The sequence below is a fragment of the Sceloporus undulatus genome, chromosome 5 (assembly GCF_019175285.1).
Source record: "Sceloporus undulatus isolate JIND9_A2432 ecotype Alabama chromosome 5, SceUnd_v1.1, whole genome shotgun sequence".
Taxonomy (NCBI): Eukaryota; Metazoa; Chordata; class Lepidosauria; order Squamata; family Phrynosomatidae; genus Sceloporus; species Sceloporus undulatus.
Window position 1 is genome coordinate 44,925,191 of NC_056526.1, and position 6,000 is coordinate 44,931,190.

The window sequence follows — 6,000 nt, forward strand, 5'->3', positions numbered from 1 at the left end:
TTACATAAGATGAACTAGTCTGCCGACACATCTATTTGGGAAATGTCATCGCAGGAGCTAACTACATTATCCACAATATTAGAGGTACTTTTACTTGCTCATCTTTTAATGTGATATATGCCATCAACTGTCAACAGTGCCCTTCAGAACTCTACATTGGTTAAATAGGCCAGTCTCTGCACTAGAGGATAAATGGACATAAATCAGACATTAGGAATAGGAATGCACAAAAGCCAGTTGCAGAACATTTCAGTCTTCCTGGGCATTCCATCTCAGACCACAGAACAGTCCTTGAACAACAACAACTAACAAAGAAAGACTGGAAAGAAGAAAACAGCAGAACTGGAATACAGTCAGCCCTTCTTATACACTGATTCAAGCATCCATGGTTTGAAAATGTTCAAAAAAAAATATAAATTTCAACTATCAAACCTTGATTTTCCATTTTTTGATAAGGAACAATATTTTGCTATGTCATTATATTTAATGGGACTTGAGCATGCATGCATTTTGTTATCCACAGGGGATCTTGGAGCCAAACGCCAACATATAACAAGGGTCCACTGACAGTTTTGTGGCACACTACACATATAACACTCAGCCTCATAAGGGCTCTCTTGACCAGTTTATCACATCTCCTTTCTGGCTCCCAGCCAGCATCATATGATATTCTACTAACTCCCTCCACCAGTCATACTCATCTTGGCTTTAGGCAACATCTTTTCTCCTTCCTTTGTGCCCTAATGACCATAGTTAAAACTGAACTTGTTGCCTCATCTCCATATCCAGGTTTGCATTTCTCTTGCTATTCACACATGCAACCATCTCATTCATAGCTATAAAGGTCTGTTCTCAGATACTTCAGATGCCAATTGAAGTGGCTTCTAGTGCACCCTTCCTCTTGTCTGCACACTGCACACTTACCCACCTCTGGTGGCAGTGATTCAAGCAGCACCAAGTGCTGGATCTAGCCACTTTTTCACATGCTCCAGAGTAACACTAAATCATGAGCATGGAGTGGGGTGGGGGTTAAAAGGTGGTTGGATCCAAGCACCTGTTTAGAGCACTGAACAGGGAAGAAATTATTCGGGAGTGGAGGGAGTTGAAGCATAAATGCATGTTGTAGTGGTTTGAGCATTGAACTATGATTCTGGAGACCAGGGTTTGAATCCCGGCTCAGCCATATAAACCCACTGATGACATTGGGCAAGTCACATTCTCAGTCTCGGAGGATGGCAATGGCAAACCCCCCCTGAAGAAGCTTTCCAAGAAAACCCCATGATAGGTTTGCCCTAGGGTCGCCATAAGCAGGAAAAGACTTGAAAGCATGTAGCAATAACAATTACAGTATTTGATTTTTTTGCTTTTTGCTTTTTTGTTGGTTTCTGTCTGTTTTCCTTGAACATATTTAGAAGAAGAGAGGTGTAAATGTGACTAAAAATGGTTGTAAATATATGCATAGAAATGTAAAGTGAACATAAATAGATAGGTATAAATAAGATACACTTAGTAATAAATCAAGATAAAAGACTAATGAATGGATAGCCTAAGGAAGAAATGAGTGGGGTATGATTGCTAGGTTTTACATAAACAAGCAAGGTTACATGTGTTAGTATGTGTGTTAGAATAAATGTAAACTGTATACTAAGAACTTTTAAAAAACATTTTAATGTATAAGCTGACATAAATAGATTAAAACAACAATTGCCAAAGCAAAGTGCTGACAATGGCTCTCATCAGGGGCATCTAGTGGCATCTCACTTTTTTTGTTTTCAACCACAAACAACAACAACAACAACGCAGGAGGAGTAGTAGCACTTACTAGGAAATAAATATTTGCAATATATGTGATTTTTCTTGGTCAACATTTGTAGCAAGGGGAGGGGAACACATGTGGCTGACCAGATCCTGCACCGCAACTCCTACCATGTCTGGCGTATAGAGGAAGTGAGGTATCATGCTTGGAGCATGAATTACTTGGTGAATTATCTTGTTATATGAACAAAAGTCAAATGTGCACTAATGTGTTATTTCTAACCCGGAGCAATGGATGCAAGCTCCAGGAAAAGAGATTCCACCTCAACATTAGGAGGTACTTCCTGACAGTCAGGGCTGTCTGACAGTGGAACACACTCCTTCCTCGGAGTGTAGTGGGGTCTCCCTCCTTAGAGGTCTTCAAACGGAGGCTGAATGGCCATCTGTCAATGGGGATGCTTTGATTGAGATTCCCTGCATGGCAGAATGGGGTTGGACTGGATGGCCTTGCGGCCTCTTCCAACTCTATCATTCTATGATTCTATGACTGTAAAGCATCCATTTCCAAACTATGTATTGGGAAACACCTCATTCCCAGCCACCCACAGCCAACCAACCATCTGGAGGATGCCCTTTTGGAGGAGGCTGCACATCTAGCATGTCCCTTTGGCCAAATGGCTTTCAGCCCAGGCCTTGAAAACATCTGCAGTATTTGTCTTCCTTAAGCAACAGAAGAGTCAGCATGGTGTTGTGGTATGAGCATTGCACTGGGATTGTGGAAGGCAATGCCAAACCCCCACTGAAGAAACCTGCCAAGAAAACCCCATGATAGGTTTGCCTTACAGCAGCCATGAGTTGGAAAAGACTTGGACACAACGACAAGGTCACTGAAACCCAATGGGTGACCTGAGTAGTCACACTCTCTCAGCCTCAGAGGATGGCAAGGACACATACACACACACATATATATTCTCCTCCCTGAGGAAACCTGCCAAGAAAACCCCATGATAGATTTGTCTTAGGGGGGCCATAAGTTGGGAAAGACTTGAACCCACACAAGAGCCTTCCCCTCTCACGCATGCGCAGAAAGCGCATTTAACCTCCCTCCCTCGCCTTCAGGTAGGAGATCCAAAAGCCTGACTGTTACACCTCCCTCCGCCCAGCAACCCCCGTCGCTATGACAAAGCAGGCTCTTCTCCCTCTCTTCCTTCCCTCCCTCCTCTTCCCCCCGGCGGCAACAGTGACACTCGCTCCGCCTCCTGTAAGGGTCCGCTTTACGCATGCGCAGTGGCGCTGATGGTGGCGGCTGCTGTGGCGACGGCGATAGAACGTTCTCGCGCGCCGGACCGAACGGAGGCCGGGGTCACGAACTTTGACCTCCCGGAATAAAAAACCCTTGAGGTAAGAGGCGGCCGCGTGAGGCCTTCACCCACAATGGGGAAATAAAGCGGTTCGGCAGCGCTCTTCTGGTCCAAGGCTATGGAATTCTGGGAGTTGGAGTTTGTTGTGGGGCCCAGGCCCCACAACAAACTCCAACTCCCAGAATTCCATAGCAAAGAGCCAGACAAAGAGTCAAAGCGCTACCAAACCGGGTTATTTCCCCAGTGTGGATGCAGCCCCTCATTTTGGCAGCCATTTTGTGTCCGCCTTCTCCATTCTGACAGCGGCCCCTCTTTCTCTCTCTCTCTCTCTCTCTCTGTCTGTCTCTGGCAGCTATTCCTTAACTAAATAAATGAAATCTAATACAATATTCCAGGATGCTGCTGGGATGAGAGGGCTGCTAATACTGCTACTACTACTCCCTCCTGCGTTGTTGTTGTTGTTGTGTTGTTTGTGGTCGAAACAAACAAACACACGACGCTGCTGGAGTGGTCACATTGGAAATGTAAATAAAGAGAAACAGGCACGTTTTTTTATTAATCATCATCTTTTGATAGACTTGGAAACAGGCAAACCGAATGGGACACTGAAATGTTTTGGAAGGAGAGCCACCAATGTGTTTAAAAGAATATTAAGACACTGAAATGTCACTGATATTAAAATATTTTCAGAAGAAGATCCGCCAACGTGTTAAAAGAACATTAAAACATTAAAAACATGACTGATGTTAAAATGTTTTGGAAGGAGGTCCGTGAACATGTTAAAGGAATATTAAACATCACTGATCTGTGAACATGTTTAAAGAATATTAAAATATCACGGATATTAAAATATTTCGGAAGGAGATCTGCGAATGCGTTAAAAGAATATTAAAACGTTAAAATATCACTGGTGTTAAAATATTTCGGAAGGAGATGCAGCAATATGTTAAAAGAATATTAAAACATCAATGATATTTAAATATTTTGGAAGGAGCTGCACAAACGTGGTAAGAATATTAAAACATTGAAATATCACTGAAGTTAAAATATTTTGTGTGTGTGTGTGTATACACACACACACACACACACCTTCTGTTACAACTTATCTAAATATCTTTACTATCCCACCTCTCTGCTCCCTTCCCTGGAGCCATTTCCACCCTTAGATTCCATCCAGACTCTCAATTCCTCTCACGGAGGCAATCTTCCGTCTTCTTTTCTCAATACTTTCCCAATAAATTCTTTCCAAATTCCATCAAATTCACTTCTTTCCCATAATGCCTTTTTTTTACTTTCAATCTGCATGTCACTTTTATCATTAATCACCAATTTCCAACCTCTTTACACCACTCCTCCAACTGTACAGTTATTTTTGTTTTCCAACATCTTGCTATAATTAATCTTGCTGCTGTAAACAAATTATGAAATCTTCTTCCTTTCCCCCCATTTCTCTGAGTTATATAACGATATTCCTAATACTTTCTGTTTCTATTATCACTTTCCCCCAAAGTTTTTGTACAAGTCAAAGCAGCAAATGTGGAGGGCCAACTGTATTATATTGTTATTATGTTGTTATTATTATTATTATTATTATTTAATATTAAGTAGGAATTAATAGTGTGTTGTGTGTCTTCAAGTCATTTCCAGCCTACGGTCACCCTAAGGCCATGAGAACCTATCATAGGGTTTTCTTGACAAGATTTGTTAAAAGGGAACTTGCCATCGGACTTTATCACATGTGAGGAATTTCTCTTCATTTCGAATGAAAAGAAAGTGGGGCCAGAACGCATTTACGTGAATTCGCTAGTTCAGTGAATTTACGTGAATGCGAATTGCGTTCGGATTGGCTTCCCATTGCCCGAAAATAGCTTGCCATTGCCTGAAATTGCGTGTGGTAGTCTATCACACAATAACAGGAAACCCTATGATTGCGCTCGAACTGACTTCCCATTGCCCAAATTTGCGTTTGGTAGTCTATCATGCAATAACGTTAAACCCCATGATTGCGCTGAGATTGCCATTGGATTATACTTCCAATTTCCCTTGTCTGATAACGTCCAGAACCTTTCCCTAAGTCTGGGAGAGTGTGATTTTCCCAAAGCCAACCAGTGGGTTTCGTGGTTGAGCTGGAAATCCAACAACCATGGTCTCCAGAGTCACAGTCCGACACTCCAACCACTATACCATACTGGCTCTTTAGAAATTGGTATTAGTAAGTAGAAATTAGAAATAGTAATAGAAATTATAGAATAATAATAATAATACATTTTATTTCTTTTCCACCTCTACTCAAAGCTTGAAGTGAGGTACAACATGTGAAATATAAAACACAATTAAAAACACATAAGCCTCCAGTTAAAATACAGTTAATAATAATGATACAATAATAATAATAATAATAATAATAATAATAATAATAAATGTGTAACCTGATCAGCAATGATTTAATGGTTCAGGCTGAGTTGTTTTGCAGCCCTTTTAACTGAGGAAATATACTTGAAAGTTAAAATACCTTCTCTGAAGATGCCAGCCACAGATGCTGGCAAAATGTCAGGAAGAAACTCTTCTAGAACATGGCCATATAGCCCGAAAAACCCAGAAAAAGCTATACTTGAAAGTGTTTACTAAGCCCCCAGAAAACTCATATGACCTGTTCAGCTACTTGAGCATTATCATGAGCATTGGTGGTTCCGCTCATACTTTCCCCTAAAGCTCAAAGTAATCATTGTGTTTGATTTCTAAAACCATTGTTCTTCAACATCATCTTGTGATTTAAGCATGATAGCAGACCCTGCTTTGACCTTTTCAGTACATAGCATAATCCAGGGGTAGGCAACCTTTTTGAGCCGGGGGCCGGGTTGCTGTCCCTCAGACAACTGGGGGG

The 6,000-nt window shown here is 41.4% G+C and overlaps 1 protein-coding gene across 6 annotated transcripts in view; it reads left to right on the forward strand.

Annotated features, from left to right (window-relative positions):
• Positions 1–3,012: 3,012 nt before the first annotated feature.
• The window catches only part of NR2C1 (nuclear receptor subfamily 2 group C member 1), a 53,305-nt gene continuing 50,317 nt past the window's right edge, over positions 3,013–6,000 (forward strand). For 5 of the 6 annotated variants that reach the window (XM_042468293.1, XM_042468294.1, XM_042468296.1 and 2 more), the window contains exon 1: positions 3,013–3,156. The gene's annotated coding sequence lies outside the window, so the exon portion shown is untranslated. The remainder of the gene's footprint in view (positions 3,157–6,000) is intronic. The other variant, XM_042468299.1, reaches the window with a different exon arrangement.